We start from the raw sequence: 24,679 nt of genomic DNA on the forward strand, positions 1-24,679 counted from the left end.
GAAAAAGTTATTTGCACATGATTCACTAGCCTGACAACAGATAATAAAAACCCATGGAAATATCTTATTAGACAATGGAAGTACAACTAAAGCTAAGTTAGAAAAATAAAAATAAGCTACTCTAATGTACTTAATACATTTGTGAATGTTAGCAGAAGAGTGAAATGGAGAGGGAAAGGGATTGCTTTGAAGGGGCAATGAAGGCAGGCGATGGACTTCGTCATCAGAATACACATTGACTGTAATTTTAACAAACACAAAGCAGATATTATATTGTGCAGTCACAACATAATAAAAATACAACAAAGAATACAAATGGAAACAAGAAACCCAATGGGTTCCGAAATCGAAAACTTAGTTACTAAGAATGAAAGGAAAAAAAAATGAGCTCTTTAGTTTTCATATGTAATTAGAAAGTGAAATAGAAAAAAAATCATTTAAGAATAAAATAAAATCTGAATGTAGACCAAAAGATTTAGAAAACTTATAAATGTGTTTAATTTAAAAAAAATCATAAATGCCCTTTTAAAATTATGGGTCAGAGCCTTAACTGGGGCAATATTAAAATGTGTTTTAAGAGAGGCCAAGGCCTCTTAGCATAATGAAATAAAATTACAAAAAAACCACAAAGATCAGCACTAAATCTGGATTTTCTCCAAATAAACTTGGCACTACAAAGCAGATCAATTTATAAACTACACATACTCTGCTAGAGTGCCAGTTTTAAGGAAGCAAAAATGTGAAGCATTTATTTTATGAAGCGAGTCGAGAAAACATTTTTGAAAATCTGATTAACAACTACTAAAATGGCATTTTGAGGTTTTCTAACCTAAGATGCTGTGTATTACAGGAGTTATATTGGGCCACTTCCTGCCCCTCATTCTATATATATATATCAATGTATTAGTTAACTCTTGTTCAAATGCATTGGAAAGTAACTTTTTCTTAAATAATAAAGTTTGATGTAAAATATTCCATTAATAGCTTTGAGAAACATATAACATGCTAAAAAAACACAAACATTAAATATGAGCAAATTTAAGCGAAAGGCCAGTTACAAAAGTGTTTATGCCATTTCCATTCAATTCAGTTATTTATTGAGGACCTCCTATGTTTCAGGAACAAATAGGATTATGATGATGAATTAAGGCCGTATTTATTTCTAATTAAACTTTCATTACAAACAGCTGTTTTTGGATGAGTTACATAATTCACTGTTAACTAGAAGCAAAACTTACATACTTTTAATTATTTCCTATATCCAAATTAAATCAGAGAAATGAAGTCCCTTTTGAAATTAATATTTTGCTTTATCTTAAGGAAGTTTCCAAAACTACACAAGTTAAAATAATACACTGACTATCTAGACACAACTACTATTTTTCACATTTGCTTTAACATCTATCACTATTACTTCTATCTATCATCTATGATTTACATATTTATCTACCTATATTTATTTATCTATCAAGCTATCTTCTCCTTTTTTGTTTTAGTGAACCATTTGCAAGTAGTCCATATTCAAATTTGCTGAACTAATTTTCACTGAAGAATCATGCATTATATTTGGATCTTAAATCTGTTTATATTCTTTACATGTAATAGAAGCATTTCTGCATTATTAATTTTTCAATAAAATATATTGTTTTGTAGAGTACACTAATGTCTGAATTTGTCTGCTTGTATTTTTTCAGTGATGTTCAATGTATTCCTCCATACACTCTATAGGTCTAAAGACTGGATCAGATTGAAATTACACATTTTGGGGGCAAAAAAATACATCATAGTTGTTTGGCTAATTCATAGCACCTTATGAAGAACGATTTCCTGTTAATTTGTCCTACCATTAATCATACTAAATCAGATCACTTGATGTAGTTGGAGACCGTAAGATCTTTTCATTAGCTCTAATATTAGTAAGTGAAATTTAGGATGATACCTAACCTATTGATTTTATGTACCTGAATATTGTTGCTGTCAGGGTTAAATCATACAAATATCTTTAATTTATCTTGGTTTTTTCTCCCCGTTTTTAATGGGTTCTCTTTACATAGGACTAGAGCTAATCTTGCAGAGCCAGCTAACCTTATCAACTATGGTAAACAACAATGCTTCTTTTTAAAGTAAGATATAAGCTTGATTCTTTTTCCTAACATTTTCTTTCATAAGGATCTGTATCAGTTATTTACTTTCATTTTATTTCTTTATGAGCATACATAGGTACTTACTTATATTTATATATTAAGTGTATTGTAATCAGTTATAATCATTTTTCACGTTTAAATTGTTCCAAATTTGGCCAGGTGGCTCCTTCAATTGGGGATCTGTGTCTTTTGCCATGCCCCCAAATGAGTTTTTGAAAGCTTCCTCATTTTATGATAATATGTACCATATTTTTCTTGTAATTTTCTTACCTTACATATAGAAATACACGTTTCTCCAAGAGGCCATGTATCTTATTAGTGGGAAATGATGACTAGAATCCAAGATTTGTTGCTTAGGGGTGCTCATTGCTAATGGTCTTTCAGTATATAGAGCTCAAAAATATTTTTTTTAATTAGTTTATATAGATATGTTCAATTTAAATCTAACATTAGTTTTTTCTTAATTTGTTTGATACTGTATAATTTAAAATATTGATTCTAGAATTTACATGTTTTATGTATTTGCTTATCCTATAATAAATATTAAATAGGTTCAATATTACTAGTAATATTACTATATTACTATCATGTTGTGATACTTGTGTTATACATGTGAGAGAAGTTTATGATGTCTTTGTGGTTCTTTGTTTTTCTTCCCTTGGGTTATATCCTGGTATGATTTACAGAGTACTATATTAAAAAATCATGTATAGGGTATCAGAATTTTATTGTCTTTTATAACCATTGGCACTTGTTTTGGTAAATTATTAAATTGGTTGCATATCATCTTGGTAATTTCATGGTTTGACTGAATGTTTTATACGGACAAGTCTAAAGTGGCCTTTGCTATACAGCTAATAAGCCCTATGGATAACGTATGACCTTCTGGGATCTTCACTAAATTTCCTACATTTTCCCAACTGGGGATGATTAAAATGCAAACATCACTCAGCATCTAAGCTCCTGTCATTATTAGCTTCTTTCTTTTATTTTTTTCCTTTTTGTTTTTTTTGCTTGTTTTTGTTTTGTTTTGTTTTTTGCTGTTAGGTGTGCATGCGTGTGTGCATGTGTGTATGTGAGTGCATGCTTCTGAAATTAAGTTACAGATTTTTTAGGGCCTAACCTCATAAGCTTCACTTACATACACAGCCTAACATTCAGTCTGAAATTTATAAAACCCCTGTGTGTATTTCTGGAGAGCCTTCTCTGTGTAGCTTCCTTCTCATTGGTACTTAGCTCCATAATTTTTCACTGACCTGGTCCTTCCAAATTTTGATCATTCTTTTGTCAACTGAAGGAGACCAAAGAGCAGGTTGCATTTCTTGGTCTTCCTTCCCTAGCCACGGTCAAGACAGTGTATGTGGTCATAAAGTCAGCCAATCATAAACTTTGTCTCATTTGTTTGATTTCTCTAATGAAACAGAGTCCTATTGTGCCTGTTGTCCAATAGTTATAGCTGTGATGTTCATCTTTTGTTTAGTTTTTTGATGGTTTACTTTGGAATGTGAGTCCAATTTGAAACAATTTACTATAATAGCAATGAAAGTCCTTCATATTAAATTTTCAAATGCATGATAGATAATACTAGCTAAATGAGGAACATGTCTTGTATTTTTACTAGGATTTCATTAAATATATAAGATAATTTAAATAGAATTGTCATCTGTATCTGCTTCTGTGTTTTTCATCTGTGTTTCAAACTTTTCCTCACATTTATTTGTATAACTTAAGACTTATTATTATTTCATAATTTTTCTTTCTATTATAGACACATATTGTTTCATTATATTTCCGAATTTGTTATATTTTGAGAATATGAACTTTGTATTGCATATTAAATTTACATTCTGCTATCTTTTAAAATTAAGTTTTTGTTGATTTTATCACTCATTCTTGTATTACCTAGTTATCCAATCATATCATTCACAAAAAGAACAAACTTTATTACTTCTTTCTCAATTTTTATTCCTTCAGTTGTTTCTTTCCTGATTGCATTGTCTAATAATTTTAATAAAATGTTAAACAGCACAGAAGTCATTGGTCCACACTGCTCTTTTCCTTTCCACGGTGGAAATACTTCAGTATCCCCATGAAGAAAGATGTTAGTGCACAATAAAGTATATACACTTTGTCATGGTAAAAATGACACCATCATTTAATATATATTACTGTGTGTGTGTTTGTGTGTTTTAATATGAAATGGATATTGAAATTTGATGAAAGTCTTTTTGGCATCTACGAAGATAACTGTAATATTTTTCCTTAGGCCTATTAATATGAAAACATTAATATTTAATCCTCTATTTCCCTTATTATAAAACACCATAGTTGTGTAACTAAGTATTTTTTTTAAACAACAGCTTTTGGGGATAAAGAAAAGTAAATACACATATTGCTTTTTTTAACATATAAAAATATATTCAGATAATTACTAAATTATATTTTGTGTTTAAAAACTAAGATATATAAATTGGTCCTCATTTGTAAGTCATGTTGAACCAACACCCTGAATTAAACATCAGATCAATTTTTAATTGCATTTAACAGATATCGATCGTATGCATCATTTTATATTATCGAGAAGCTAGTCTATTTCATTTGACTATTGTTCAATACATTGGACTTCTGATTCTCAGTTCACAAATTTACATTTACTAGACTCAAAAAAATGTGAGTAAGACTGGTTACAATTTTCATAGAATAACAGAAACTGAAACTAAGTGTAAGAATCTGGCAATATCTATAAAAATGTTACAGGTATATACATTTTAACTCGAGCAAGTCCACTTTTAAAGGAGTCATAAAGCATAACTTCATAGGTGTGCAAAAGTATATGGGTAATAATACTCATTATAACTTGTTTTTCAAGTACCAAAAAAACTGGAAAGAATCAGTATGTTTATCTAGGATTACTTATATAAATTACAGTGTATCTATACAATAGAATACAGTCCTATTTTGAACTGTTAAAAATGTGGGATATAAAACTGAAAGCAACAAAGAAACAAGACAAACAAATAAAGAAACAAAAACTCATAGATACAGACAACAGTTTACTGGTTACCAGAGAGTAAGCGGGAAGGAGGGGTGGTAGAAGAGCGTAAACAGGGTCAAATATATGGTGATGGAAGCACTGACCCTAGGTTGTGAACACACAATATATAGATGATGTACCACAAAACTGTACACTTGAAACCTATGTAATTTTACTAACCATTGTCATCCCAATAAATTTTAATTTAAAAATAAATAAATAATAAATAAATAAATGTGAAAATTAGAAAGGATCTCAAAAATGTAACAAAAATAAATACAAATTTCAAATATGTATACTATGATTCTGTTTGAAGGTTAATATGTGCCCAGAAAATTTTGGAGACAGAATATGCAAGAAATTGTATCTCTGGAAGAACAACTTAGGTCAATGAGAAGGAGGTCTTTTTCTAAATTTTTGGAATATTTTTAAATGTACACATTGTTTTTATAATGAGCACTTTAAATAAATAAACGTGCAAAGGTGAATTGTTAAATGTCTCAATGAAAAAACAAACAAATCATGTATAGAAAATCCATGGCTCAATTTTCAGACTCAAATAAAATTTTTGATTTTGTTCTTAACAATTAGATTCAAGCACAAATTTTCAAATTATATAAGATTTAGAAAAAATTAGCATCACATGGCCACTTTAGTTTTTTTTTGTTTTGTTTTTTTTTCTCTCTCTCTTTTGGTTGTTATCCTTTAGAATCAGAGAATTTAAAGTTAAATATATTTGGTAGTTTGGGAATGCACTACCCAGAGATGAACCTATTTTGTCCTCCCATCACCCTTGTTTCTCTATGAAATGTACCATTCTAGGAAGCTAAGAAGGAGCCCTGCATATGTTTCCTCTATACATTATAGGTGAACAGTAATCAGCGGTGTCATTGAAACCCCACCAGCCAGAAAATGTTAGATTTTATATATGAATACATAGACTTTCCCAGCACATTTCAGAATGACTGCTTACCAAAGAGCCAAATTAGGCTGTGAGAAGTCAATCCAAAATTCAGAAGCTGCATATATGCATGTAGGAAACACTGAATTCCAAAATCACTCCATCACAAATCTTAAAAGTGAAATGAAGTTAATAAAAAATATCCTCTGGCAGTAGACTTTCATCAGTTTCTCTGGTTCTCAAACATTTAAAAAATGACAACCTCTTTCTCTTTCCTTTCCTCTACTGCAGAAGACTATAACTAGTAGTTTCTTTTTTGTTGTTGGGTTGTATTAGTCCTTTATATATTTTGGTTATTAGCCCCATATCAGAGGTGTTGTTTGCAAATATATTCTCTCATTCACTTGGTTGCCTCTTTGTTTTGTTGATGGTTTCTTTTGCTGTGCAGAAGCTTTTCAGTTTGATATAGTCCCATTCATTTATCCAATTAAAAAATAGGTAGAGGACCTAAACAGATAATTCTCCCAAGCAGACAAACAGCCAAAAGGTATATTAAAAAATGCTCAATGTCACTAGCTATTAAGAGAAACACAAATCAAAACCACAATGAGATACCACCTCACACCTGTTAGAATGGCTTTTATCAACAAGACAAGAAGTACCATAACAAGTGTTGGAGAGGCTGTGGAGAAAAAGGAACTGTCATACACTGCTGGTAGGAATGTAGATTGGTACAACCACTATGGAAAACAGTATGCAGATTTCTCAAGAAATTAAGAATAGAATCACCATAATACTCAGCAATCCTTCTTCTGGGTATTTACCCAAAAAAAAGCTGACATCTATCTGTAAAGATATATGTACCTCCTATATTAACTGCAGCGTTATTCACAGTGGCCAAGACATGGAAATAGCCAAAGTGTCCTTCCACAGATGACTGGATAAAGATGTGGTACACATATTCAATGAAATATTACTCACCCATAAGACAAGATGAAATACTGCCATTTACAACAACATGGAAGGTTCTTGAGATTATTAGGCTAAATGAAATAAGTCAGACAGAAAAAGTCCAGAACCATGTGATTTCGTTCACATGTGGGATATAAAACTGAAAATAACAAACGAACAAAACAAACAAACAACAAACAAAAACTCATAGACACAGAAAACAGTTTAGTGGTTACTAGAGAGGAAGTGGGGAAGGAGGGAGGTACAAGAAGGTAAAATGGGTCAAATATATGGTGATAGAAGGAGAGGTGATTTGGGTAGTGAACATGCAATGCAATATATAGATGATGTATTTCAGAACTGTACACTTGAGACATCTAATTTTATTCACCAATGTCACCCCATAAATTTAATAAAAAGGAAAAAAAAAGGAAAAATGTCTATGTGTGTGTGTGTGTGTGTATATATATATTTTTTACCATAGAAAATTGATCTCTTAAATGTCCTTTAGTGTTGAGTGACTGAATACATACAGTTGGGATCACTTTTAAATTGCTTTTATATTTTCCAATCCACCAAGAACATGCTATGAATTTTAAACTTATGAGATGATCCCTTGATGAAACAAATAGCTTTTGTATGATGCAAGAATAGCTCAAACCTAAATAAGGGAAATTTGAATATATGGGTAGCATTACAGGAAAATTAACTTTGTTAGATATCTAAGCTATAATGTACTTTTGGCTTTAGATAGTATACTTGGGCACCACAGTGAATCAGAGAACCATAAAATCTCAGTTTGGGAATGGGCTTTAAGGTCATAGAGTGCTAGTCCAACTTCTAAGTAAAATTTATCCCTGCAGTTATTAGAAAAAATATAAATTTATTTTTAATATATATATTTTTTTCATTGAAAATGTTAACATTTACAAGATTGGCATAGTGATTAAAGATGTCTTTTTAATTACATTTATTGGGGTGACATTAGTCAGTAAAATTATATAAGTTTCAAGTATACAATTCTATAATGCATCATCTATATATCACATTGTGTGTTCACCATTCAGTCAGTTCTCCTTCAATCACCAAGTATTTGACCAATTTTACCCTCTTCAAACTCCCTTCCTCCCCACTTACCCTCTGGTAACCACTAAACTGTTTTCTGTGTCTGTGAGCTTTTATTTGTTTGTCTTTTTCATTTGTTACTTTCAGTTTTATATCACGAATATGAGAGAAATTGTATGGTTCTCAACTTTCTCTGACTTACTTTTTAAACTTAATTCTATCTCCTTGTATCTCTGCCTAATAATCTTTGGTTTGCCCTCTAAACAACATAGAAGTAAGCCTTCAAATTTTATAATACAATTCATTTAATAGCTGATTTTTTTTACCCTATCTCACTTCTACTACAAGTTAATCATTTTCTGTTCCTTAAATCACTTTCCCTTGAACATATCTAAACACTTCAATGCTTAAGTGTATAACTTCCTTTTAGATCTCCTTTTCTTCTGCTTTTTAATCTCCTGGCCATTCTTAAGGATCAAGGGATAACATGCGCCACTTCTTGCTATAATAACCACTTTAAAATACCACTTTTTGTCCACTCCAGCAGTATACAAATTTCATAATGTCAAGAACTCTGCATCTAATTTGAATCATGTTCCAGATGAGATTTTTATTCATTTTCAAACAAATATTCTACAAGAGCTATTTCAGCTCAGTTCACAGACCCATGAACATCTTTAAGACACTCTCAGGAAATGTGCAATATCAAAATTATTTTTAGAGTAACACTAAGATGTTATTTGCCTTTCACTGTATTACTATTTACAGCTCTAGTGAAAAAAATGTAGTAGGTAAATATGTTGGCACTATTTCACGAATTATAGTAGTGGAATCTAACTCTTCTAGTAGTCACCATGCTCTCAAAAGCAAATAATAATAATAGTAATAATAATAATAATAATAATAATAATAAATAAAAAACTAAGATTATCCTTATAAAGCAGTAAAATTACTATCTTTATAAATCACAATTTTTACTATTCTATGTGTGAAATAGTAAATATACAGAGGGTACCAAAAAATGTATACACATTTTAAGAAAGGAAAAACTGTATTAAAATTGTAATACTCAGTAAATACTGACAACAAAAGATGAATACAAGTCATATGTGTACATTTTTTGGCACCCCAGTATATATCTAGGAAATGATACAAAATAGATATGATTAATTCCAAGGTATGACCATGAGAGAGAGATAGTTGGAGGAAAACATAACAGAAAATGATCAATTCAAGAAGCTGAGGAGTCAACGTGTTAGTTGATCCCCATATAAATGCTAAAATCATCAAGGTGGTGACAAAAATAGAGGTATAGGAAAAAAAGGAACTAAAACACAAAACATTCTTGTGTCTTTGAGATGGGTGATGCAGGTATGTACGGCTTTGGTAAATGACAAATTAAAAAGAAATTTAATGACTGTTTTTGTAACTGGATGGCATGAGGTTCAATGAAGCTGACATTTGTAGGAATAGCTAAAGCAAATAGTTTGCATTTTGGAGTGGGATGCAAGAAAACACACTATCCCTGGTGCCTACTTATAAGGAATATAAGAGATAAAATGTCTTCCACTAAAGAAGCCTATAGGGAAAATTGTTTTATCAAGAATCAAAAGAACACCAGTTCTCACTAAGAATACGATTAAGAAAACATCAGCAGAAGGTCTTGAGGTTAGAGAGGACTTTTAAAATGACATGTCTAAAGAATTTTGGCGAGAGAAGAGGGAGAAGATATTAGATTTATGGAAAGACAAAAAGACTGGTATGGTGGTGAGTGATCTCTGGATAATTTATAACCTGAGATGAACAGAAATAAAAAAAGCTGAAGATATAGCTCTGATTAATTTCTTGATTTAAAGTAAGCCACTCATTCAATTCAAACTGTGGTCCTGAACATTTATCATGGGGACCTCACTCCAGTTTCTCCCCCTTAAAGCTATTGAAGATATGGCTGTGAGGGCAAAAGAGTGAAAGAGCTCTTTTCCTCAGGGCAGAGGGAAGACCGTTTTTCTTTCCTGTCATCTGTGTCTCACCACCATGTGCTACTGGTAGTGAACTGCTACAAGGTGACAACTGCTCCCATTGTTTCAAATATGTCACTGTTCCTGCTGGTGACAAGGATGTAACAGAGTCATTGACAAGGAGTGAAGTCTTCATGGCTCAGATCAGTGTGGTAAATGAACACAGTTGAAAAAATAGGGCCAAGATGCACTTGATTGGGAGCTGAAATTTGGAGTTACTATGCAGTGGCTTACTTGAGAGATGCTGACTAAGAAGGATGAAGTTGAAAGCAATGAAGCGATATTTAACAAGCATGGGAGCATGACTCAATGAGGAGTAGAAATCAATGAGGCAGAAACAGACTACTCTTGAAAACAAATGAGGCAAAAATGGACCAACTCCCAGTCCTTTTCAGGATCCTTTTTTGTTTGCAACTAAGTCAGCCAAGCTGAGTTCCAGTCATATTTCTTCCTGCTCTGAATTGCCTATATTTATGTCCAGTTACAGACATGAAAAATAGCCCACTAGAAGCATAATTGCCCATCCTCCTTCCTCCTCAGCCAAAATTGCTCTTTATACTGCACTAGTTCTAACTCACAATGTACTTAAATGTCATCACTCAGTCAGTGTCCAACTTAAACCAAATATATCATCACATTTCTCTTTTCAGAATATTGAGTTTCGAGTAAACAAGGGCATTAGAGAGGACATTGTGCTAATGGATAGAAGTAGAATTCATGCAAAACTATTAGGATCCAAAGAAAATCTTCAGAGCAAAAGTTATGTTGTGTTCCTAGGAATAGTTTGGCAATTTCATAAGGCTGCTGAGTATGGAATTTGTAGTTTCATTCAGTGTTAAGGGGTCATCCCCAAACATGATTGAAAAGCATGGGATGAATTCAATTTTTGAAACAAATATTCAAGCAAGGATGTGTGGAGAGGGAGTTAGTGTCTTTAGAAACAAATTAGGAATTCGTAAGGACACAAGAATAATCCATCCTAAGGTTCAGGGTAAAAGTTCAAATTCTCTAGCATGGCTTTTGAGGCTTTCTGTGATCTACTGCCTTCCTCTTCACTGAACTTATTTCTCACTGAGGCATCGATCATACAGAAAGAGTGTACACCCCGGTTTGCAACTTTCTTTCTTCATGCTCTTCCTAGCACAGAATGCGAATGTTCAGTGCTCAGAATATGAAAACTTTACTCTCCAAAGTTCACCTCAAATGTTACCTCTCTGTTCTCCAGCCCTCCTAAGAACATAAGTCACTTAGGTAACAAGGCTGGTCCTTTTCTGTCCTTGTTCACTGGGTCGAGAATAGTGCTTCAAAATAATAAAAAAAAATTGAGTACCCTTTGTGTACTCTGAGTTGACATGTAATATGGTGAAAAAGAAACATGGATTGTAGACTTGGAGACACAGCTCTCGTATTTAATTCTGCCTACAGTATGTACAAACTAGGACACTTTAGAAAATTTAGATTCTCATGGTTTACAATAATAACAGCAGGTCAAATAAAATATAGCATACAAAGAAGTGTACCACAATATAACATGACTTGATCAACTAATGTTAATTTCCTTTATTTTCCAGCCTAAAATGATAACTAAACTAACGTAAAGGGGAGAAATTCAGGACTTTAAAATATGAAACTTGGCTAAGCTTTGAGACAAAATTGTAGAGGTAGCATATCTCTGAGAAAAGAGGAATTTTTCATTCTTCCAAAACTTTTCTTCCTAGCATTGCAACAGGGAAAGCAAAGACTGACGAGAGTGTTTTCCATTGATTTTTTAGTATTGTATGGCCAGGTCTATATTATCCATAAACTTGGGGTAATATCTTGGCATGCCACCACTTAGACCTCAGTTTTGTTTGTTGGTTTGTTTTTAATTTTAAATGAGGAATGGGGTGATACGTCCTGTTGTCCCTTAAAGGACAAAGAATATGATTCTTTATAAACACAACAACACCCTTATGATTGTGTTACTGTAGATGAACAAAGAACATTGAGGCAAATAATGACATCATTTATGGAGTTATAGAAGCAGATGTAGTGATGTTTCATAGTGCCTTTAAATTTTATTATTTAAAAAACAGCTACTTTTAAGGCAGGTATTTCTTTAAGGATATTTTAGGTAATTATAATTCAGAGTGGACTAGTTTAGAGCTCAGAAGAAAACACAAAGTAGGGAAGGGTATAATATCGCAATTTGCCACTTAAGTCCTCATTGATTTTAGCAGTTATTAAATTTGCCTGATTATTTGATACACTAATTGGATCATTTTGTTAATCTGAGGTGAATCAAAGTTCCTCAAACAATCTTCATTTTTAATTTTGATGGATAAACAAAGAATGGCATCATCATTTTCTCTTAATTTTAATATGTAAAATTCTAATAACAGATTACATATGAATTACTAGGCTAAAGAAATGTGAGTGGAAATGACATATCTTACTTTTAAGCACAAACCTTCTAAAGTAGGTAACTATCTTTGACATTCCTTTGCCCTGGTACTCTAAGCAGCCTGCATATGTGAGTGAGGAGCACATAGATCAGGGTCCCCAGTCTACACATGACAGGCTTGTATGAGTAAAAAAAAAAAATAAAGCTTCTTTCTAAGCCACTCACATATTAAGGCTATTTTTAGTTGCAGTATTAAACTATCCTCAGCAATCAAATGACCAAAACCAGAAGTTGAGTGTTGTCACAACAAAATCATAAAGCATGCTGCAGAGGCTTAATGATTAGATGGTTGCCAGCAAGAAAACTATTGTCCAGGGTTTGAGAGATGGCCTTCCAGTTTACACAGTAACAACATTTTTAGTAATATTGCTACCTTTGTCTATTAAACAGGCACTTTGGGTGAAGAAATAAGACAACAGAATATCAGCCACTACTTGAGGTTAATATAAAAGGAGACATCTGCCAGGTGTCAGTGACACAGCTCTAAGTAATGGACAGGAATGCGTTAATGACAGAAGCTGCCTAATTAGGTATTTTCTCTCCCAGGAAAAAAAGAGAATTTCTCAAAATAGCTCATAGGTATGTCAGAATTCCTAGAGGCCAAAAATCAAGAACCAACATTTGTCTCCTCCTTTTTTCCCTTTCCAAGAGGGGGTATTTATGTGGTTATTCCTTCTCCACTGCCATTAAATATTGAAGAATGGGAGCATATACCCTCTCTATTTTGTTTTGTTTTTTTTAATTCATAATTCTCTAGACCAAGTAAAACTACATCCAGAACTATAGAACCAATGTGGTACTACTTCAAAGCACCCTGATTCAGGGATTGCTATGAAGTCTCAGATATTCTATTCTTGAGTATGGGTAACATCACCTACATAGGACTTTTGGATTTTCCCATTGAAAAGGGGTGTGTTTTTGTTTGGGAAGAAGAAGGAATGGAATATTAGATAAGTAGAAGATAGATTACAGTAGTTACTCACGTGTTTACTGTTACTTCCAGTTCTCTTTGGGGATATGTTTGGTCTTCACACACTTATAATTGAATGAAGCCATGACACCTGTCTTTAAAAAAAAAAATGAAGAGAAATACTACATGTCACTTTCAAATTGAAGACTTTAAGAACAGGTGTATAATTTATCATGCTCTATTTTCTCTGATACAGCAAATAGTGATGCTCCAGGTGGCGGTAATGTTAGGCTATAAATATGAAGGAGGAAAATACGGAGACGCAACTAAATGATAATATCTACATGTCACACGAACAATAAGTAATCCTGGGGATGTTTGTTACTGCATCATATCCTAACCTGTACTGAGAGTTTGAAAGTTTAAGAAAAAGGTGTATTTCCTTTAAAGCACTTTAAATTATTTTTAACTGCAATGCATATATGATATGGTAAAGAAAAAAAAAGCAGTCTAGGATTCAATATATGTTTACTTTAATCCTGAGTCTTCTATTCCATAGTTGTAGATAAATTGAACAAATTATTCAACCCTGTCCTTTTGTTTGTAAAATAGGATATGTTTACTAAATTTAATCCCAAGATTCTACAATTCTTAAAATGTAAATTAAACTAAAAAAATAAATAATGAATTTTAACATCTTTCAATACAATTAATTTTAATTTAGCAATAAATTGTGAGTTAATAGTCCAGAGTATATACATATTATTTAGCATTTATCCAGAAGTTGGAATAATACACTATAGATTTTGAGAAAAAAATTGTTCATACTTCTCTAGATCTTCTTTTCTCAAGCTTCCTCACGTCCATCATTGGGACGGATACTCATTTTAGGTATCCAAACTCATAGTGTCACCAAGATCACTGATCTTTATGCCAGTCAACAAAATAAACCCCAGAGTCCCAGGTTCCTTCTTAGCTTTTGCATTAAAATTACCATAAGACTCTATATGTTACATATACTCCAATATCACTCCAAGTCCTGAAACACTTATCACTTGCAAAATTATGGTCCATTATCAACAAAATCTTTTGACTTTAACTTCTGACATTAGTCAGGGTTCTCCAGACAAACAGAACCAACAGGATATATGCATAGATAGATATAAGAGGAGATTTATTATAGGAATTGGCTCATGTGATTATAGAGGCCTAGAAGTCCCATGATCTGTAGTCTGCAAGCTGGAGAACCAGGAAAGTCAGTGGTGTAATTCAGTCTGTGTCCACAGGCCAGAGAATAGGGGGTGAGGTGAGCAGCAATGGTGGAAATCCTGGTCCGACTCAAAAAGTTAGAGAGAATCAGGAGCACTGATATGCAGGGGCAGTAGAAGATGCATGTCTCATCTTAAGCAGAGAGTAAATTTGTCCTTGGTCGGGTTTTTTGTTCTATGTAGGCTCTCAATGGATTAATAAAGCCCACCTACATTCATGAGGCAATCTTTACTCAGTCTACTGATTCAAAAGCTAATGTCATCCAGAGATACCTTCACAGACACCCATAGAAATAATGTTTTATCAGCTATTTGCAAATCTTTTAGCCCAGTCAAATTGACAAAATTAACCATCAGAGCCCTTATCCTTTGTTCTCTAAATATCTTTATCTAAATATTAATCTGGATCTCTTGACAAAACAGCTTCCTCTACATATTTCCTTAGTAATTTTTTTTTCTCTCCCCCAACAGTCTTTATACCACTGGCCTCAGAGGTAAAACTGATATTGTCCTCACTATGGTTTCTGCAGACAATTCTTTTTCTGTCTTTAGGTAACTCACCATTATTTCTTGGATAATGTAGCTTTTGGATCATTGGCAGTCCTTCTAAAAAACCTTGTCTTAATTTTTAGTAAACTGAAAATATATGTTCTGATAAAGTAACTTCTCCTACTATGTCCATAAATTCTAAATTATTAATTTTGCCCAATTAAAAATAATATGCTAAAATGCCTCCCTTAATAAAAGATGTACTTTAATTTGCTTGAGTCCAGGTCCCAAGGCTTATAGATACACTCCCCTGACCTTCCCTATTTTTTTTTTTAATCTGTGTTCATTACTTTAGCTTTTTAAATACACTTAGCTTTCTTTGACTAGTACTTTTTCTAGTGGTCATTGGTGTGAGGTTGACAGCTGACTATATACTGCCAGAAAGTATTATATCCGTGTATATATGCCAGAAAACACTGTCCACAAACTTATGAGTAATAGTGAGGGGTTGACAGCTAGAAATTAATGGACTCTGGAATACAGCAGGCTTGGTTTCAAGTCTATATCATCATGTCATCACCTAAGTATCCATTATGCCATAATAGATACAGTATATACAGTATATAATCATATACTGCTAGTAAGTAAATCCAGAAGTTTGAGTTAAATAGAATAACATGTTTTAATTAGGAGAATGAAACAAAATATAAGATTAGGCACCCATGAGAATGCTGGGTCCAACAGTCAGCCATAGTAAGTATCTAGAGAATCACACAGAACATAGAATTTAGCCAAATTGATAGATATCAAAACCCACCAAGAAAAGTAATAGCTATAAGTAGGACTGGTGGCAACAATCACCTTAAAACTGAGCCAACCTCTTCTTAGAAGAGGATCTTTGAATCTTCCCTATGCAGAGACACAACTGGTGATAACAAACTTGCCATAAAAAGCTACATATATTCTCAAGAGGTGTCAGGAGCAGAAAACCAAGGGGGTTCTGACAAAGTCCTAATAACACCCAACTAAATATTAGAACAAATGAGTCCTTTTAGTTAACATCATCTAATTTGACACAGACTCAGAAAAGAAAATGTAGCTAAGAATGGGTAATGGCTTGCTTCCTTTTTTTTGAACATTTTACCACACTGCATGAGGAGGAATTTTTTACAGCTTTTCTATGTAATCTTTAATCCTATCTATGATGGGATTCAAGGGAGATTGTTTTCTTTTTTAGCATCTTTACTTGCCTGGGCAAGTTAAACATTACACATGACTGACATATCTGACAGACATTATATCAATCAGATGGTACTTTTCCAAAAGCACTATTGTGAATTTCTATTATGCTAGTTATTATTTGAAAATACAAATCCATTTTTTTTCCTTCAACCTAGCTGTCAGCTTTTCTCTTTCATTACATTTCCACAAAGGTAATGGGTATCACTGACAATTTCCATTCATGATGTTGAATACGATCTTTTTATGCTTTTTAGCTAAGAAGTGTGGATATTGTGAAGTTTATGTTTTATTTTATCAATGACTTAAGATTACTTTTATCTAGAAAATATTATACATCTCTAAAAGTAAACACTAATTATAAAACTATTTCTGCTTGTTTTATTAATAATTTCTTAATAATGGTTGCCATCCTCATAAGATTTTTATTCTGAATACTTATTTTCCATTTTAGCATTCATTCTTGTTGAAATACAGCTTATTTATTTCAATTAGGATTTTTATGTTTTGATTAGGGCAAAAATTAAGAATTAAAAATATAGAGCCAGAGCTAGGATGTTTAATTTGCTCTGGTTAACCTCAGAGACAGCATTTAACCATAAAGTAAAGAATATTAAAAGCATGAAGAACTGAAATACAATTTTATGCAAAATTTTATATTTTTGTATAAAAACAAATATTTACAAGATTTGACATTTTTAATTTTTCTGCCTATTATATTTTGTAAAAGTTGATCCTAGGACTTTTGTACAAGCTATTTCCATTCCTTGAAACACATTTTCTTATATTTGTAACTTTATTCCTATTTTCTCTATAATTCCCATTTTTTTCATTTTAACTAAAAGCTTTTTCTTGACCCTAATCTACATCAGGTCCCCTGTCATTCCATCACAGCTTGCACATTTACTTTCCTAGCATGGTTACATCATAATATTTGCCTTTATTACTCTTATGTAGTCTGCATAATGACAGAGACTGTTCAGTGATATCTGTGAGTTTGTGTGTATGTCTTTGTACTATTTTGTTCCTAATATTAAATTTGAATACTTTGCAATTTAAGATGACCTTGCCTAATCAAATATTTATTTCCTGAATATATTTAATTTATCTTCATTCACTTAGTCTCTTATTCATTCTCTTGGTAACTTACACGGACTGCCTACTATGTGCTAGATATGGTGCTGGGTAATAAAAACTTAGTGTTTTGAGATTAACAGAACACTTAGAAGGTACCAGATTCAGGTGTGAAGAAATAGCGTAGAAAACAAACAAGTATCAATAGTACGCTAATTGTTACGTTAGAATTAAGCAAATAGGAAGAATGTATCATCACTTAAAATAATTCAAGTTTTTCACAGGAGGCGATGTGTTAAATTTTAAGTTGAAGTTAGCTAGCTGGAGAAAGATTCCAGTGCACAGAGAAAGTGATGGGATAATTAAAACATATCAGGTAAAGTGTTTGAAATAAACAGTAGTTGAACATGCCCTTAAAACTTTTATCTCAGTTTTTTTCTCATCCTGAAGCATTGTTCTCTTAGATGGACAAATGGTTGACTTCACATTTTTGAAGTCTTTGTGCAAAATTTTCCTCAGTAAGTCTTTTTAGCCAATCTATTTCAATTGCAGTTTTATGGATCTCTCAGTATGTCTTACTTTGCTCCGATATCAACATATTTTAAAAATTCTGCTCATTTACGAATTTTTATATAAATGTGTGTGTGTATTTATATATGGAGAGAGAGAGAGAGAGAGAGAGAGAGAGAGAGAGAGAGAGAGAGAGATTCACACAGCCTGTTACATGAAACTATTGTTCATTCATTTTTCACTGCTAAATATAACTCCATTTATGGCACAATTTACTTTTTTATTTCCTTTTGATGGGCCCTTGCTTTGTTTTCAGATTTGTGCTATCATGAAGAGAAATCCTAGTTATCTTCCTTATTATATCTTCAGGTCTACATGGGCCAGGGTAAATCTTTCAGGTTTGAAGAACAGAATGGTTGAGTCACAAAGTCAGGGAAAATTCTGCCTTTAAAGATGATGCCAAATTATTCAACCAAGTGTTCATAACAATTGATGCTTCCATCAGTAATGTATAAAATCTTTCTATTCTCTTCTCTGTCTTCTCTTTTAGTCATTTTTCAGCACAAAGACAAAATCTCAGAACATGCTCAGTCCAGATATGTACCTCTGTTTGACATGTGGTGGGGTACTGAGTTTTTGATAAGGGTTAACTTCTACACATGTCAGATTTCCTTAAACTCTTGTTTAATAGTCATTTACCGATAATGTGATATGACCGGAAATGCACAGCAACATTTGAGGCTCTGGAAATTACACATATGAGCACTGTAGCACAAACTAATGTTAAGAGAAGGGTTATGATCATCGTCGCTGGTTCACTTTTAAGCCAGGATTACAGGGTGTACAAATAAAAGCTAGTGCAGATTTTACTTCTAAACTAAAACCCTGAGAACTAGATTTGGGTGTATTATTTATTTTCAAGGGCTCCCTTGCTCTGATGTCTCTTCCAGAAGACACATCTCTGGATTTCAAGTTACATGAAGTTTCTTTAAGATGATGTTGAGGAAAATCTACCTGTATCAATTGATAACCGAGTGTGCATTTCATAAGCCGCTTGCAGTATTTTGCCATGTCTGACTGAAATAAAGCAGGGTCTCCTGCCAGAGGTGGTGTTCCAAGGACACCAAAGACTGTCCACGTCATTCATGAAAAATAGGAAGAAAGCTTCATGATGGTTAAGAAGGCGAAAAATGGGAAGCAAAGAGCAAATTTAAAAGAATTGCATGTTCTTTAGGTAGCAAAGGATGAGCTCTGGGTCCTGAGGACTTGGTCACATCATATGCAGTAGCAATTTAACGAAAGTTAGAAATTCTACATTAAAGTCTACATTACAAAAAGAGTCACAGAAGTCTTCTTGATGAACACTGAGTAACCTGCCTGGAAAACCCTTGAATAACTTGGAGTCTGCCAGAAATGAAGACATTATCATCTTGGGACAAGAAGAGGACAGAAAGGCAAATAGTAGTTAACAAGGCACTTTTTTACTAAGGGAAAGCAAATTTTATATATGAACAGTCATTGAAAACATCCCTAAGAAAGTTGTCTTCATTCTTAGGAGGCAGAACAACTCAGCATTTGGGAAGCAAATGGAAATAAAACACAGCTTGGCTGCAACCTGGGATCTATCTCACTGTCATGAACACAGAGACCCCTGAGCAGGAGGCTCCTGGGACCTCAGGGAAATGCCCTTCCCAAACCTGGGGTTTTGATATAAAGAAATAAGATAACTTTGGTTGGCACTCAGTGGGACTCGAAGCATGCCAATGCTCTCACAAAACATTTTACCAGAAAAATGGTTGCTTTAGCAAAATTAAACCTATTAAATGTACTTCAACAAGTGAAAACACCACAATGAAAGTATTGTAGTGTCTCATTATTATTTTCCAAGATATCTGAAAACTGATCTTTCCTTAAAAATGTGCTTTTTTTGTTGTACCTTGACGAATATTACTATACTTAATTATTGCTAACATGATAATATATAAAACAATGAATTATGTATCACAAATAACTAGTGCCTAAAATGTACGGGCGATATGTAAAACGTTTGTGTGTGTGTGTGTGTATATATATGTATGTATATATATATATACATACATATATATATTAATTTTATATTAAATATATTAAAATTTATTTATATTAATTTCTCATAAAACCCCATAGTATAAGAAATAGTACAGATTAGAGAATTGAGATACAGACATCAAACCGCCATAAATGTTCAAACCAAGGTTGGAATTAAATCAAATGCCTATTATGTACCAGGCATTGTTCTAAGCACCAGGGATTCATCAGATAACAGAAAGACAAACATATCTACTCTTGTGTTTTTATTCTCCTAAATACAGAATAACAATATAAAAAAAATAAGCAAGGGGAAGAATTAGAAGGTGATAATCCAAATAGTGAAAAATAAAGCAGCACAGAAGACAGCCTGGGGAAGGAAGAGCAGGCAAGTTAAATAAGATGACCAGAGAAGGCCTGTGGGGGAAGACATCTGAGCAAAGGATGAGGTGAAGGGGCGAGCCTTCAGGATATGAGTGAAGGGAATTCTAGAAAAGCGAAACAGCCAACAGAAAGGTCCCAAGAGAGGGCATTCTTGTTCACTCCTGAAATAGCACAGAGACCAATGTGGCTGCAGGAGAGACAAGTGAAGGAAGGGTTAATAGGAGGTCAGATCGTAAGGTCCCTGCAAGCCATTTTACCCCTTAAACCTGCTATTTTCCAAACAGTTGTGCTAATAGGGGTGCCACAGGCAGCCTGAAAGCTGAAGAAGAAAGAAATTACACTAGCTTTCCTTTGCTTCTTGCCTCTTCAGTTGGACCCAGCAGGTCAGTGAGTTCATAGCAGTGATTGATACCAGCTTGTTGTTTCTTCAAAGCTCCAAGAGCCTGTGTCCTTGTGCCTTCTCAGAGCACCAGCATTGACACCTCAGTGGTCTCTGTCCCAGACCCATGACTCCCTTCCTCTGAGCTCCTGGGCTACCTGTATTTTGTCTATAGCACCATTTAGAACTTATGAATCACATACATGAACACTAAAACTAAAAAGAAAAGCAAGAGGGTGATTACTATAAATGTCAGAACAGTGTTCCTCATCTCAAAAAGGTCAGGATGATCGAGAAGGGGAATGTTGGGCTTCTGTTGTGATTGAAAAATATGGATATGGGTGATTGTTTCATGATTTTTTTGGTAATTATTCATTATGCTGTATATTTCTGTTTTAAAAACTTTCCTGTGCATATATTTTACAATACAAATCATCATCAAGAAAAACAAATCAATGCAAATTTTAGAATTATTCTGTCGAAATACCAACAATCAATTTCTTAATGGAGCTATAAATTGTTAAAACAAAAGCAAATCTGCTTCATAGAAACAGGCAATAGTTTAGTGGATACCAGAGGGTAAGGGGGGAAGCAGGTGGTAGATGAGGGTAAAAGGAATCAAATATATGGTGATGGAAGGAAAACTGACTCTGGGTGGTGAACACACAATGTGATATATAGATAATATATTACAGAATGTACACCTGAAACCTACATAACTTACTAACAATTGTCAACCCAATAAACTTTGATTAAAAACAAAAAAATGTAAATCTGGGAAGACCTACCAAATTCTTGGTTTAACAAAGTTCTTTCCTCATCCAAATTTGTATGCAATGTTTTCATACATGTGTTTTGAATTTTTTCCAGCCTTTTTCTGCTGTTATTGAGGTATGTATATGATTTTTTAACCCTTAATTTGTTACTGCAATGAATTACATTTTTAGAACTTTTAGTGTTCAATAAATCTTTCCTTTTGGATTTAAAACAATTTGCTCATTGGCATCTGAGATTTACATTGAAGGATTATACAAAGTACTATATGAATACATATAAGATTACTCAGATTAATCATTATTTAATAATTTGATTGAAAGGTAACTACTGAAATTTTAAAATGTATGTTTTAATTTATTCATATAAAGTACTGTATTTTAGTTTTTTAATATTTAATCTTATATTGCATTGTAATATATTGGTTATTTGTGCATTTTACCTTTTTATCAGTCTGACAGTTGTTTTTTAATAGTATTCTTTTAAAGACAAACTTCGTCTTTGCTAATCTTTACATCTTGCAATCTTATTTTTCCATTCTCTTTGCCTTCACTCAGTTATCCCTTTTCTAAATTCTTGCCTGTTTGCTTAAAGCATTAATTATCATCCTCTCTTCTCTTCTATGTACTATTCGTTAAAATACCACATTAGGAGTATGCCTCATGTTTCTATATATAACATTTTAGGTTTCATTGCATTCTCAATAGGTTTTAAAATTGCATTTTTTTGGATATTTACATTTATAAATGTATGAGGTTTTAAGTTGACCCTTGTTTACTTTTTAGCATAATTACATTATACCTGGAGAAGGCTGCCTTGTGTTACAGTTTCTTGAAATTTGTTAATATTTGTTTCAAGACCCAATGTGATTTTTTGCAAACATTTCAAGTGTTCTTGAGAGCGACGTGTATTCTGTAATTGTTTGGTGCAGGATTCTCAATGTGCGCTTAATTGGGCATTTTAAAATATATTATAGCTTGACTATCCATAATTGTGATACATATCTTGACAGATCTTGTAAGACAAAGATCTGTTAGTTTCTCTTTGAACTTCCATCAGTTTTTGTTTTATATGTAGATCTAGGTTCTCTAATTATATGCAGAAGTGTATAAAATTGTTAATGCTTCCTGAGTAATTGAACTCCTCATCACTACATAGTGATTTCTCCATGATGATTTTGCATTGAAATCTGTTTTGTATCAAATTAACATAGCTTTATTTTGGTTAATGCTTTAAGGGAGGTTTCCTCTTTAATTAACTTTTAAGAGTTTAACATTTGAACTTTTTGGTGCCTATCTCATACAAAGCCTGTAGTCCGATTTTGCATTTTCATCCAGATTCACAATTATTGTTTTTGTTTTTAATCTAACGTGTTTGTTTGCATACAGCATTGTTACTGATATTTTGTACTTATTTCTATATATTATGTACTTCCAAATCATCCTTTTTATCCTTCTGTTGTTATATTTTATTACCATATTATGAACTAATTAAGGTTCCCCTTATTCACGCCATTGTATTTCTTGCCATCATTTTGGATTTACTTAATCATTTAAAATATTTTAGTGTTTACTTTAATATTTTTAACAGGAAATTTTTTTAATTATAAAAATAAATTAAAATTTTAATTTTTATCCAAACAATATCAGATTTTAAAACATTTTTACATCTCCTCACACAAGTTACATAATTTTAATTGTTTTGTTTTCTTATTGTCAAATACACAGGAGATGAATTCTGTAGCCTTAGAGTTTGATTGTATTACATTAACATCAGATAAAAGATTTTTTAGAGATTTTTGAATATTTAGCCTACCATTTGATTAGAAACAATCTTAAATTAAAATTTATTTTATATTTGAAAGAATTTTTTCTGAATCATGTACCTTTTTATGGGCTGTATACATATGTTTCTCAAATCTTGTTTCCCATTAGAATGATTTTGGAGCATTTTATATCACAGTATTATCAGTCACAATCTTTAGATTAAATGTTATTTAACTGGTTAGTTTGAAAGCTGTACTTTTATAAACAACCCCTCCCCACCCAGTTGATTACAGCAGGTAGGTTTAAAACAACTGTGGGCTCTTGAAACCAGAACAATATCTTGCTGTTTTTCGTATTCCAAGTATTTTACACAATACATGAAATATAGTGGCTGCATGTTAGATGTATAAGTGAATAGACGCATATCATAATGACATTCAAAGCTTATAGAACACCAAAACCCAGCATGTTGGCAGTCCTTCCACTTAAATGAAGTTATGTTTTTAAGTAAACAGAACAATGTCCATTCACTTTTATGTTGAAGTTATTTTATTTTCGTTTACTTCAACATTTTCACTTACTTCTTGTGAACAGAATTATGTCCATCAATCATAATCTTTCATCTCCCCATTTTCTCCATCACTTGAAACTGTTAACTGTTGTTAGTCTTTCACAATGGACCTGCTTATCTTCATTATATAAAATCAGACATTTATTTGATGACTATAATTGAATAAGTTTAATGATAGTGATGTTTTAAATGGAAGAAGTGGTTTTGACTTGTAGTTTAATCCATAAGACAGCTATGAACTAAATAAGGTTTTTTAGAACTGCCAGATCTCTGGTGAGACAGGTAGGTTTAATTAATACCAAATAATGCTCACAGCAGGCAAGTGACTTCTTGCAGTTTGGGAGGAAGCTGCACATTTAATTTGTTATTACTAAAGGGAATGTGATGCTGGGACTGGATATTGTTGAAGGCAGAAGGTCCTATCTGGCAGACTGTCCATTTAGGTTCATTTGATTCAATGGATAGTAAAGCTATATTTAAATAAATATCTAAATACAAAGTACATTTTGTGTCAGAATGATTCTTAATTTTGGTTACTAGAATTTTTCAAAAGTTAAATTCAATGTGGAGAGTTTCAGGGGAAATTTCATTCAGTCCCAAGTCACTATTACTTTATATTATTGTGAATCTCCTTTGATTACAAGATAAAGTATTAAGCTTTTTATTTAATCACTATTTCATGTTCCCAGTTA

Source organism: Hipposideros armiger, unplaced genomic scaffold, assembly GCF_001890085.2.
Source record: "Hipposideros armiger isolate ML-2016 unplaced genomic scaffold, ASM189008v1 scaffold_537, whole genome shotgun sequence".
In the NCBI taxonomy this organism is placed as follows: domain Eukaryota; kingdom Metazoa; phylum Chordata; class Mammalia; order Chiroptera; family Hipposideridae; genus Hipposideros; species Hipposideros armiger.